This window comes from Arachis ipaensis, chromosome B5, assembly GCF_059453495.1.
Source record: "Arachis ipaensis isolate K30076 ecotype BB chromosome B5, ASM5945349v1, whole genome shotgun sequence".
In the NCBI taxonomy this organism is placed as follows: domain Eukaryota; kingdom Viridiplantae; phylum Streptophyta; class Magnoliopsida; order Fabales; family Fabaceae; genus Arachis; species Arachis ipaensis.
In genome coordinates this window covers 149,339,064-149,353,891 of record NC_142440.1, presented here as the reverse complement: position 1 = coordinate 149,353,891, position 14,828 = coordinate 149,339,064, and positions in this window count along the sequence as shown.

Sequence of the window (14,828 nt, the reverse complement as noted above, 5' to 3'; positions counted from 1 at the left end):
ATATCATATATAGCAAGTTCCAATTTTCATGCCAAAAGAAAACACGGCAGTAGCAAAAAATTTCAAATCAATTTTTCATGCCCAAACCATTGTGGCACCAGCAATTAAATAACACAAAAAATCCAGTAGCAGCAATCAAAATAGCACAATTAAAATCACAAATTCACATGTTAATGCTATTCATGCTATTTATCATGCTATTTACTCCCCCTTTTGTCATCAAGGGCGGACAATAAGCAAGATCAATAAAAACAGCACCTTAAATCCTGCAAGAAAGTGTTAGAGTACAGTCCAAAATATCAAATAAAGTAAAATTAAGTGCAGCAGTAGTTAGAGTATTACAGTCATCCAAGACAACAAAAACTAGTTCAAAAGTAACAAAAAAACAGTTTTCATGAGACAAAAAGAGAGCAGACAGCAGCAGTTTCATGAGACAAATCTAGGCATCTAAACCATTCCCCTCCGAATCAGCTTCCTCATCAGCATTAGTGGCAGGATCTTCATCTTGTTGAAGATTATCAATGAACTTCATAAATACAGCCACTCTATCTCTTGATTTTCGGAGAAAATTTTCATGCTTGCTTACTAGCTTCCTTTGTTCCTTACTTATGGCAATCATGTGATTAGATTGGGAGACAAACTCCTGGACTACATCTTTGAAAACATTAAGCAGAGAAAATTTTTGTCCAGTAGAGATGGAAGTGCCCTCGATAGAAGGAGGAGGAGATTCCTCAGGAATGAACTCATCATCTTCATCATCTAGAACCACTCTCTCAGATCGAGTAGGTCCTTTTTGCTGTTTCACTGCACCACCTCCCTTTAGATATGAATGTCTATTTTCATAATCCTCATTGGACAAGTCAACATCAAAATGCTCAAAAATACAAGTTAGAAACATGCCATAAGGAAGGGCTTTCTCTTTCTCACTTCTAACAGAGTCAAACATGTATCTAACCATCAAATAAGTAAAAGAAATTTCCGTTTTAGTGAGCAGAGCATACAAACAAGTGTGTCTGTGTAAGAAACCCTTTGATATGAACCACTTTGAGGGAGAATGATGTAGTTGACAATACGGTACAACTGAGCACGTTCATATCCTAGGGCTTTGTGAGTGGGTGTAATGCCATCAATCAAGGAAATATGTTCACAAATATGAGCCAAAGCATTATTATAAGAAACACCAACTCCTTCATCCCACTTAACAGGAGTATAAGCACAAGACCCAACATCAGTATATTTCAATGAATCACTGATTGTTTCATTATTTAAAACCATGTCTCTGCCCTTAACATAAGAGTGAACAGTGCCCTCATGATATGTCATGTTTGCATAAAACTCTTTGACTAACAGAGGATAAACAGGTTTTTTTATATCAAAAAGGTGATTCCAATCTAAAAATTCCAAATTTTCAACATATGAAAAATCTTTTCTTTTCAGGTTAGGCAAATCAGCAAGAAAAGAGGGATACAGGATACGGTACTTGATAACTCCATCATAAAAGTAATTGTTCATGGCAGACCTAAATCTATAAGGATTATAGTTGGAGTGAGATGTCATGAAGTGGGATTTATGTGCAAAGGAATCAATGTCTGGTTCTCTAACTGATTTAAGGGGTATACGAGGATTACCTCTCTGTGAACGCAAGGGAACAGACCTTGTCATAGGTTGTGTAGGCTCAGAGGCAGGTTCAGGCGCTGCTGGTCGTTTCCCTTTCGATGAGCTCGGCTTTGATGACCCAGGCTTTGATTGAGGTTCCCTTGGAGGTGGCATTGCTTGGCTGAAGGTGGAACCCTGGAAGGATTCTTTGTGCGAGCCATAAGATCCAGATGAGGAGGTGGGGTTAGAGGAGAAGGAGAAGGAGTGAAGGTTCAGTCTTGGGAGCGAGATGAGGGTTTAGTAGGAAGCTTGTAAACCTTTTCACACAGAGGCCTTTTAGCTATGGTTTTCTTCCTCATTTGGTTGGTTTCAGGTTTTTGAGGGAAGAGAAGTAGTAAAGTTAGTGGGGGAGAAACCGAAAGGTTTGAGGAGGAGTTATGGAGGGAAGAGAAGGAGTGTTGGTAACCGTACCCAAAAGAAAGTTTCTCAAATCATGCAACTGCATCACCACTGATTTGACTTGAAGGGACTTGACATCATAAAAAGGAAAGATTTGATTTTATTTAAAAAAATAAAAAAAATTTAAAAAGAAAATCAATTTTAAAATTGAAAACTTTTGGACTAAATGACATAAAAGAAATAAACTAAAGCAAACAGGCCAACAAAAACAAAACAAAAAATATATATCATTCATATTGAGCCCAGAGATGGTTGGATTTAAGGAAACATATTGGACCACTCATGATCTGATATTTTTTTTAGGTTGGCCCAGATGATTTTGTTCAAGCAACAAGGCCTTAGAACGCTGATTAGAGGGAGGGTTCTTCACTTGTCCAGAATTGTCTCATACCTGTTTATGAGACAAAAACTCCAACAAACACATCAGTAATTTTCAAATAATGAATCATAACTTAAAATCCCTAGACTAGTCCTAAGCATGCAAAATTTATCCTCAACTAGTGGTTTAGTGAAAATATCAGCTAATTGCTCCTTTGATTTAACAAATTGAATGCTAATATCCCCTTTTTGAACATGTTCTCTTATTGAGTGAAATCTCACTTCAATATGTTTAGTCTTAGAGTGCAAAACTGAATTTTTAGAAATATTAATGGCACTCGTATTATCACATAACAAGAAAATATTTTCAGTATTTAATTTGTAATCGGCAAGCTGTGTTTTTAACCATAAAAGCTGAAAACAACAAGAAGAAGCAATTATATATTCAGCCTCTGCAATAGATAAAGCCACTGTTGGCTGCTTCTTACTTGACCAAACATTCAAGGACTTTCGAAGGAAGCAACATAAGCCTGATGTGCTTCTTCTATCAACTCTATCACCGGCAAAATCTGCATCACAATAACCAACTGAAGAAAAATCATCAATCTTAGGATATCAAAGACCAAAATTGGATGTGCCATGAACATATCTAATGATCCTCTTAATTGCAGAAAGATGAAACTCTTTTGGTTTAGATTGGAATCTTGAACACATTCTAACACTTTGCACAATATCGGGTCTAGAGGAAGTTAAGTACATAAGAGAGCCAATCATTCCTCTATACCTAGTCTCATCTACATCTTTCTCAGTTTCTCCTTTGTCTAATTTTGAATTAGGGTGCATGGGAGTTCCCATGGGTTTGACATTTTTCATACCAAATTTCTTAACTAGTTCCTTGGCATACTTCTTTTGATGAATGAAAATACCTTTTTCAATTTGTTTAATTTGTAGCCCAAGGAAAAAATTAAGTTCACCCATCATACTCATGTCAAATTTACTTGTCATGAGTTTTCCAAATTCAGTACAAAGAGATTCATTGGCTGATCCAAAAAAAATATCATCAACATATATTTGGACTAGAATGAAAGAATCATTAGAGTTCTTGATAAATAGAGTTGTGTCTGTGGTGCCTCTTTGAAAATCATTTTTCAAAAGAAAAATGCTAAGTCTCTTGTACCAAGCTCTAGGAGCTTGTCTTAAACCATAGAGAACTTTAGATAATTTGAAAACATGGTTGGAAAATTCTTTATTTTCAAAACCTGGTGGCTGCTCCACATACACTTCCCTATCTATCACACCGTTCAAAAATGCACATTTCACATCCATTTGATATAATTTAAAACCACAAAAGGCAGCATAAGCTAAGAGAAGTCTTATGGTTTCCATTCGGGCAACAGGGGCAAAGGATTCATCAAAGTCTATTCCTTCTTCTTGGCCATATCCTTGTGCCACTAGCCTTACTTTGTTTCTTGCAATGCTACCATCATCTCCTAACTTGTTCCAAAAAATTCACTTGGTGCCAGTCACTTTCTTTCCATTCGGCCTTGGAACCAATGTCCACACTTGGTTCTTCTCAAATTCAAGAAGCTCATCTTCCATTGCCTTTACCCAATAAGGGTCATTAAGGGCTTCTTTGACATTCTAAGGCTCTATTTGAGAGAGAAAGGCAATGTTTGTTCCTTCATTTGTCTTTCTAGTTGAGGACCGAGTTTTCATCCTATGAGAGACGTCCACAATAACAAATTCCTCATGATAATTCTTCAGAAATCTCTATTCACGAGGTCTGGTGAACTTTGAGGCAGATTTAGATACCAAGGGATTCTAGGTGCTGCTAGTTTTAGGGTCTCTTTCAGATTCATGAGACAAAATAGAATTGTCTCTTGAATTTTCAGGAGCTGTAGTTTCTGGTTCAACTTGTCCAGAATTTCCATTTTCATGATTTTGTGCAATCTCATCGTCCTTTTGAGCTTAATTCCCTGCATCACAATCTTCCAAAATACTTTGCACCAAGTTAGTATCACAAAATGTAACATGTATGGACTCCTCAATAATCCTAGCATCTTGATGATAAATTCTAAATACTTTACTAGTTGTGGAATATCCTACAAACAAGCACTCATACGCCTTTGGATCAAATTTATCCAAATTATCCTTGTTATTGATAACAAAATGTTTTCATCCAAAGATGTGCAAGTAGTCTAAGTTTGGTGGGTAGCCTTTCCAAAGTTCATAAGGGGTTTTCTTCAAAAATTTCCTTATGATAGTTCTATTCAAAATATGGCAAGCTGTGTTAGCCGCTTCAGCCCAAAGGAATTTTGGAACATTGCTTTCACAAAGTATAGCTCTTGTCATTTCTTGAATGCTTCTATTTCTTCTTTCCACAACACTATTTTGTTGTGGTGTCCTTGGACAAGAGAAGTTGTGAGATATTCCAAATTCCTCACAAAAGGATTCAAATAAATTGTTTTCAAATTCGGTTCCATGATCACTTCTTATAGAAGAGATCTTTAAATCCTTTTCATTTTGAATTTTCTTGCAAAAGATTTTAAAGGCCGAAAAAGTTTCATTTTTGTGTGTAAGAAATAAAACCCAACCAAACCTAAAATAGTCATCCACAATCACTAAACCATAATGTTTACCACCTAGGCTTTGAGTTCTTGTTGGACCAAATAAATTAATGTGGAGCAATTCAAGTGGCCTTTTAGTAGAGATGTCTTCCTTTGGTTTAAATGAACTTTTTGTTTGTTTTCCCATTTGGCAAGCATCGCAAGTGATGTCTTTGTCAAACCTTATCAAAGGAAGACCTCTTACTAATCCTTTCTTTACAAGTTTGTTTATTTGAAATATACTCGCATGGCCTAATCTCTTGTGCCATAGCCACTTTTCAGATTCTTTAGAATGAAAGCAAGTTACATTTTGATTCTTTAGTTCATCAAGGGTAAGTCCATACACATTATTACAACGCTTGGCAACAAAAAGCACTTCATTAGTCTTTTCATTTACAACACAGCATTCAAGTCTTTTGAAAGTCACTAAATATCCTAAATCACACAACTAACTTATACTCAAAAGATTGTGCTTCAATCCACATACCAAAAATACATCATCAATGAAAGTATAGTGTTCATTACCTACTTTTCCAACAGCAACTATTTTACCTTTACCATCATCTCCAAAAGTCACAAAACCTCCATCATACTTATTTAGTTTGATGAAGTAAGTTGACCTTCCAGTCATGTGCCTTGAGCATCCACTATCCAAGTACCACATATCCTTTTTGTTCTTGGATGCTAGGCAAATCTGCATGAAAAACTTCAAGTAACCTTAGGTATCCAAATTAATTTAGATCCTTTGAGGTTAATCCATCTTGGTTTCCCAAGTGCATTGAAATCACACACAACATTGTAAATTTGGTTTCCTATAATTCTTTTTTCAATGAAACATTGTGAATATGAATGACCAAATTTTTTGCAATTAATGCAATGATTTTCTGATGTATGTTGCTAAAATTGAGATGAGCTACCATGCTGGAAATGATTAAAGGGCTGAAATTTTCTGATTTTTGGAAGAGTTGCATTTCTTTTGACAAACTGGGCTTTGTTATAATTGTTCCTCTTTGCAAAAGTATTTTCACTAGAATTTTTGAAAACTTTTGGGCTTTTCGAAGATGAGGTTTTGTTGTGAAATGGTGGTTTATTGAAAGCAACTTCATTTTTCCAAATGTACCCCAGACCTAACCTATTTGAAGTAGGTTCGGTTCTTGGTGATGGCTTAGTTTCACTTGTGTAAACTTCATCAAATTTCTCCTCAAATGTGGGAACATATCCAATACCAGATTTATTGGATGTGGATTTAGTATTTGATGAAGAAGCCACAAATCTCATAAAGAAATCATTAAAAACTGCACTTTCCTTGGTTATATAACCTAAAACAGATTTTTCAAACAATGGTCTTTGGCTTGCAAGTAATTTGTCCAAGTTACTAGAACTTTGAGCAAATTTTGCTAAGTCACCATTCAGCCTTTTAATCATATCATTTAATCTTTTATTTTCAACAATTAACTCTTGAGAAGGATCCACAATGTGCTTTCCTTTTAATTTCTCAAGTTCAGATTTTAGAAATCTGTTTTCTTCAATAATATCAAAAGCACATTCAGTTTCCTTCACTTTTTCTTTTAAAAAATTATTTTCAGCTTTTAACACATCTTTTTTAGATCTGCACTTATTGTACTTATCTAGCAGTTTTGAGGTGTTTAGAGTAAGATCATCAATAATAGCATGTAAATCATCTATAGACAAGTCATAGTAATTTACCTCATCAAGATGATTATTTCCAGCCATGAAGCAGGCTTTATCTTCACCTTCAAAATCTTCTTCCTCATTAGAGTCGTTCTCAAGATCCTCCCAAGCTGCCATGAGCACTCTCTTCTTTTCTTTCTTTCCTTTGTCCTCCTTCTTGAGCTTCGGACAGTTTAGCTTGAAATGTCCAGCCTCCTTGCAATGATGACACGTCACTTTGCTCAAGTCCATCTTTTGTTCCTTTGAGCTTGAACCCTTGTACTTGCCCTTGTTCTTCATCATCCTTCTAAATCTCCTAACAAAAAACATAAGCTCCTCAACTGAAATACCATCACTAGACTCACTCTTTTTTTATTCTATTTTTGACTTGAGGGCTATTTCCTTTTTCTTTGAGTCCGGATTTTTGTGTGTGGTTTCATAGGCGAGGAGTTTTCCTCTTAGCTCATCAGAGGTTATAGGACTTAGGTTATTGCTCTCGGCTAGGACAGTGACAATGGTTTCCCATTCTTTTATGAGGCTTCTAAGGAATTTTCTCACTAGGGTTTGTTCTAAGTAGTTTGTACCCATAGCATCAAGGTTGTTGATTATGATTGAGAATCTCTCAAACATTTCATCAATGCTTTCTCCATCCTTCATATTAAACATTTTGTACTCTTTTTGCAGCATATCAATCCTCGTTTCTTTGACCTGTTTAGTGCCTTCGTGTGTAACCTGGAGTTTCTCCCAGATTTCTTTGGCTGTCTTGCATCTAGACACCTTTCGGTACTCTTCAAAGCTGATAGCACAGTGAAGAAGGTTGATGGCTTTAGCATTCAGCTCCATCTTCTTCTTATCGTTTTCATTCCACTCAGCTTCTTCTTTTAGAGTCACCACTCCATCAGCACTTATTTTTGTTGGAATCTTGGGACCGCTTACAACAATCTTCCAAATGTTGTAGTCAATGGATTGGATGAAGATCCTCATCCTCTCTTTCCAGTAGGCATAGTTCTTCCCGTTGAAGAAAGAAGACCGGTTGTTTGACTGGCTTTCAGTGAGGGTGTAGACAACTGTGGTTGTGCCCAAGTTGTTCGCCATTGGATCTTTGCGCGGTGAAGCTTGATTCTTGAGACCTTAGCTTCTGATACCAATTGAAGGTTGTAGAAGGTTTAGAGAAGGGGGGTTGAATCTATGACCTTCTTGTATGTTACTGAATTAACCCTTTTAAGACAGACTTTTAATCTGAATCTGTTTGAACTTAGCAGCGAAAAATTTATGAGACAATTTCATTTTGTCTCATGAATATCAGAAAACAGAACAAAGCAGAGAAGAAAGAAGCTAACACCACCATGTATCCTGGTTCGGTTGCCTTATGCAATACAACCTACATCCAGTCTCCACCACAACAGTGGTGGAATTTCCACTATAGTTAAAGTATTACATACACCAATTCACAGGATTGACACAATCCTTTCACACTTAAGTTCTAGCCTAACTTGACTTGGCTATGCTAATACCTAACTCTTCACTCTTAGTGCTAACCCAACTAAGAAAGGGATACCTCACTGGTACAAGATACAAGACACTTAATGAACCTAAAAAAATCTGAAATAACTCTAGGCTTTTCACTCATGTGTATCTCTCTGCCTTTTTCCACTCTTAGGCTCTTTCAATGACTCTCTCATTCAGCCTTTTACCTCAAGAAATTACAGAAAGATAAACATTGAAAAGTAAACTACAATCAGTAAAACATAAAGGAGATTGACTTCTTCAACAGCCTCTTAGCTATGTGATAAACCAGATTTGTTAGCCTCTGATTCAGTTCTTCATTCTGGCGGAATGTTCCTTTGACTAGGAAGTACTGTCCAAGCAGGTGAACTTCTTCAGAGAGCTCTTCTCAAAACATACACCTCAAGAACACTGGTTATCTCTCCTTGCTTCTGAATGGTGAACTAACTTCTTTTGTATCTCCTTGCATGTTGCTGAGTCACTCTTCCCTAGGTCAACCCTTGAGCTGTGTGCTTCACCAACCCAACCGTTCACTTTCTTCCATTAATCCTCAATTTAGGTACTTTTGTTCTGACTTTCTTTGTTGACCGAAAGCCTCAAGACAACAAACACAAAAAGTCTTTCAAAGGTGAACACACGCAGATCTTGGCCATTGAAAAAACTACTTGGTCCCCAAGACATAGTTTTAACCGTAGATGCACAGCAGTGAAGAATAGAGATCAACTTTCCCATGTATCCCATTTTCGGACTGTTAGAGAGATGGGAAGAAGAGAAGGCAGAATGCATGCAATTAAAAATGGGTTACCTTTGACCTTTGCCTTAGTTTGATTTGGTTTGATATAGTTGATTAGACCTCAACCCCTTTTTGCAAATTAAAAACAATAAAATCTTAAAGAAATCTAATATAAAATTACAAATAATATGATCATCAACTAGCTTAGTGATTATTTCAAGTTTTTATAAGAAGAAAATTGTGTGTATAAGATTCACTTTCTTCACTACATACATAACTTTTACATATATATATATATATATATTATATAATATATTAAAAATGCAGATAGGGTAGGATAGGATATACCCTAAATTCGTACCATATCCTACCTGCAGGTAAATTTGTACCCTATCCTATTCTACCCGCAGCGGATAGGATAGACAACCTTATCCAAACGGGTTGGTCTGGATTAGATATCCGTGAGTAAGATATATATTGCAATCCCCAAGCAGAAAACCATCACATTTAATATAATGATAAAATAATTATCTAAATACAACAACTAAGATTCCTTTAAATTGTTTTAATTGTTTAAATAACATACACTTTTAAATCATGGAAAGATAATAAAAAATAGTTGTCACGTTAGCCACAAGCTTTTAAATTAATGTGTAATAACATGCAGGTGGTATTTTTTAAAAATGTTTTATATGTAACTTTATAAAACCAGTCACCTAATACCAAGAAAAAAAAAAAAAAAAACAGTCACCACTATACAATTACTACTATATTTTAAATTTAAATATGTATTTTAATAAGGAATTTTTTGATATTGTAGAATTATTTCATATCCATATATAAGAAGTGATAGATTAATGGTTACTAATTTTGTAGCCTCTTATTTCTTGAATTTTCTCTGTGTGCACTTGTTTGCTTGTTCCCACTAAAGCACTAGCACTGTTCTTTCAATATCATCGTACTAGAAGTTAAATATTCATTCTTTGTTCTTTCATTATCGTGGAGGAAATTAAATATTCATGCATTATTTCTGGTAGTTCCCACAACAGCATTATACTAATGCATAGAGAAATGATTTTCAAACATTTAGACTTATTTGATTTGTGAAGACGTATTGTGATTTTTTTTTTATTTCAGTGTTTGTAATTTTATAATTTTTGGAAAGAAAAATAAAAATGATTTTATTTTTATTTTCAATTTCTTTAAAAAAAATTACAAACGATAAAATACTGAAAGCAAGAATAAAATATATATAAAAACACAAATAAAGCAAACTCTTAATTTCTCATATTCTATATTTTTATTAAAGAAAGAGAACCATTTGTACTCATGAATTTTACAAAATAAAAATATTCATCAAACAAAAAACTAATATTATATTTATGAAAGATGGGTTCTATGTGACAAAAGTACTAAAATTCTAATTTTTTGTTGATATTTTAATAAAATTATAAAAAAAATAAAAAATTTTAGATACTTTTATTGTACAGAATCCATCTTTCATGGATATAGCGTTAGTTTTCTTATTTGATGAGTACTTTTGTCAACGTTCGCAAAATTTATGAATATAAATAATTGTTTTTCCTATTATTAATATCATTTGAATTTACTATGACTCTCCATTTTAACATCTGATTTAATAAACAATTTTTTTATAAGTGAAACTCATATTTTCAATGTCAAACAAAATTTAAAAAACGATAGGATACTTAAAATAAAAACAAAATGCAAAAGCACAAACCAAACAAACTCTTAAAGTATCATATTCTATATTATCATCTAATATTAATATCAATTGAATTTACTATGATTCTCCATTTTAACATCTAAAATTTTTTATTTTTTTTATAATATTTTTTAGAATTTAATTTTAATATAGAACTGTATAAAGAATTTCAAAGGATAATCCAATTAGTTCTATAAATCATTTTTTAAATAATAAATTTAAAAATTAATTATTTTTACTGATATTATAATACATTATTAAATATCTTTGTGTACCTCTTTATACTATTAATCTATGAAATTTAATTTTTTTTATAAATGAACATATATATTCTCAATTTGAAACAAAATCTTAAAAATGATAAGATACTGAAAATAAAAATAAAATAACTCCTAAAATTATGATATTTTATATTATCGTCGAATATTAATATCATTTGAAGTTACTATGAGTCTATGACTCTCCATTTTGACATTTAAAGTCCTTTTTTTTTTTTTTTCATAAACACTCTCTTGTTTTGAAAGTGAAACACATTCTCAATGTGAAACACATTTCTCAATTTCCTAGTTGTCCGAACATGAAATTGTAGCCCATAATAAACGGACATTTTGACCCACAATTAATTAAATAAACACTCTCTTGTCTTGATGTTTGGAAGATGGTTAAGCAGGCATTCTCCGGTGTTACTCTTGATCCGAGAATGTTGGAGACTTTACTGGTTCTCATTCCAAAGGTTGAATCACCGGTATCTATGAAAGATTTCAGGCCGATTAGTCTCTGCAATGTAGTTTACAAGATCATCACGAAGGTCCTTGTTAATAGGCTTCGTCCTCATCTTGCGGAGATTGTTGGCCCGCTTCAAGGAGGATTTATTCCGGGACGAGGAACTCCTGACAACATCATTATTGCTCAAGAAGTCCTCCACTTTATGAAGAAGACTAAATCAAAGAAAGGCACACTGGCCTTTAAGATTGATCTGGAGAAAGCTTATGACAGAGTTGACTGGAGGTTTTTAGCTCATACCCTTAAGAGCTTTGGTTTTCCTATTCCTACACTTAATTTGATTATGAATTGTGTCACTGCTTCTTCCTTATCTATTCTTTGGAATGGGAGTCGGCTGAATGGCTTTACTCCTAGCCGAGGTCTTAGACAAGGAGACCCTATGTCACCCTATCTTTTTGTGTTGTGTATGGAGCGACTGGCATGCTTTATTAGTCATCAGGTTGATTTGGGCTTGTGGGAGCCGGTTGCTATTTCTAGAGGGGGACCAAGAATATCCCATTTAATGTTTGCGGATGACTTGCTTCTATTCTGTAAAGCTACAAAGAGACAAGTGCAAAATGTGATGTTGGTTTTAGAGACTTTTTGCAAAGCATCTGGGATGAAGATTAATGTGGAGAAGTCTAAAGCGCTTTGCTCCAAGAATGTCTCTACAACAAGGAAAGAGGTTTTCACTGGGGTATCCTCTATCAGATTTGTCCAGGATTTGGGCAAGTATCTTGGAGTTACCCTTAGCCATTCTAGAGTGACTCGTTCAGCTTTCAATAGTGTCCTGGATAAGATTCGGAGTAGGCTAGCAAGCTGGAAAGGGAGTTTACTCAATCGGGCTGGTAGACTCTGCTTGGTTAATTCTGTTGCCGCTGCTATTCCCACGTACCAGATGCAGGTCTCTATTTTTCCCAAAGGAATCATTAGTAAATTGGAGTCTATGATGAGGAATTTTCTTTGGAAAGGACAAGTTGATGGAAGAGGATTGAATCTTGTTAGTTGGAAGGTACTGGTTACTCCAAAAAAATATGGAGGTTTGGGGATTAGAGATCCTTATTGTGTAAATATTGCTCTTCTTGGGAAGCTAGTTTGGACTTTTTTCCAGCAGCCAAACAAGCTATGGGTCCAATTATTGGACGCCAAATACCGATCATCTCTATATGACTGTTTTAGTTATCCTAAGAACAAGGACTCTCCCATTTGGAGGTGTCTTTGCAAGGCTTGGAAAGTGTTGAAGGATGGGTTTGCTTGGTGTATTGGAGATTTGAACCAGAATTTTTGGTTTTCTAGCTGGAGGAGAGAAGGACGGTTATCTAATGAGATGGATTATGTCCACATTTCTGATTCGAATCTCCGGATACAGGATATTTGGTCGGTTGGTAGGTGGCATTTGGATACTCTTTATTCTCCTTTATCTCAAAATCTGAAAAATAATATTCTCTCTTACAATCCAGATGAACAAGCAGGTCCGGAAGTGGGTTGGTATTGGAGTGGGTCTGCTGCCAAAGTCTATGACTCACGCAATGGTTACTTGTGGTTGTGTAAGCAGCTGTTTGGTTGGGAGGAGAGGGAGAATTGGCTTTGGCTTTGGCGTCAGCTTGTTCCGGAAAAGCATAAGTTTTTGGCTTGGTTGTGTCTTAAGGAGGCTCTTCCTACTGCAAGTTTTCGCTTTAGAAGAGGGATGTCGTCATCGGATAGGTGTCCAAGATGTCTTTCTAGCCAGGAATCGGTTATACATTGTATTCGGGATTGTCCAAAAGCTCAGCTTGTCTGGTAAAGGTTGGATATTCCTTGTCATCCTTTGGATTTGAAGAACTGGTTCTTGTATCATAGCAGAGAGCACCCATTCAAGTTCTTTTCGGGACTTTGGTGGATATGGCGAGCAAGGAATAACGACATCTTTAATCCCCATGAAACTTGGCCTCCGGAAAAAGTCATTTGTCTGGCATTAACTTCAGAAAAGGAGCTTAGAAATATTTTTGAATTACAACGTATGTCCCTTCCCTCTACTCTAAATGGTTTTTGGAATCCCCCATCCATTGGTACTTTTAAGATTAATTGTGATGCTAGTTATTTTGGTTCGGGTGATAGTGTTGGTTTTGCTTGTGTTATTAGAGATTGTAATGGGAGCTGGCAAAGGGGGTGTTTGGGAATGATTGAGAGTAATAGTATTCTTCAAGGAGAATTGTTTGCTATTTGGAGAGGATATCTCTTAGCTTGGGATGTGGGTCAACGAGATGTTATTTGTGAGACGGATTGTGTGGAAGCATTTAATCTTGTTACTCAAGATGGTTTTGAGTTTATTGATCCACTGGTGCTCAAAATAAGAGATATCATGCATTGGAATTGGCGTGTTGACTTTCGTTTGATTATGAGAGATGCAAACACGGTGGCAGATACTATGGCAAAGATGGCGATGAAGTTACAACTTTCGCATGTGGAGCTTCTTTCACCTTGGGAGGAGTTTAAGAGTAGTCTTAAACGGGACTGTCCCTCTATTTAAGCAGTTCCTTGTTTTGTTTCTTTTGTTTTTCTTTGTTTAATTTATTTCAGTCACCAAAAAAAAAATTAAATAATCATACGGATTACATAATTAGATATGTTTCTTTTTTTTATAAACATTAGATATGTTTGTTTGCACCTTCAGAAATTCACTAAATCACCGACAGTGGCCCATCACTTTCAGTGACATCATATTTAAGTAATAATGAATTTTCTTGATCGAAAAAAAATTGAGCTGAGGAATTTTGATACATAATTGTCACACAGCATGAATCCCAATATTTGTTACCTCAGTTGACTGTTCCTCACAAATTTCGAGGATTTAATTAGCCACAGAATGTCAGATCAACTAGGCCGAAAAAAATTTATATAGGAGAAATTTGAGAGATATCCAACAAATAGGGTTTTTCGTGTTTTTCTAATATGGGAATTAAGAAGATGTTGGAGGCGAATTATAAAATTTTTTTATTAATTTTTAAAAAGTAAATTTGTTAGGCCGAATTGTATTTTTTTTAATTTAGAAAAACAATTTGTTATGCTGAATTGTATTTTTCTAAAACTTTTAAAAAATGAATTTGTCTGAAATGAATTGTAATTTAAAAAAAATGGAAAATAAATTCACTGTGAGTGAATTTTTTTCTAGAAAAAATATTTATAAATGAAATTTGTCAGAGACGAATTGTAAAAAAAGGAATATGTTAAAAGCGAATTTCAGACAGAATATATCCACGTAACTCACATTTTTTTACCATTTTCTGTAAAAACAAATCTTCCATAATCATATCAAAATTAAAAAAGACAACTTATATAATCTTCAGTATATTAGATAAAATTCAGATCATTTTATCTAATTATATTCATTTTTATCATTCTTTCTAAAAACCAAAAAGAAAAATGCATGTTAATATTTTCTTATAAAAAATGTATACACGATACACACATT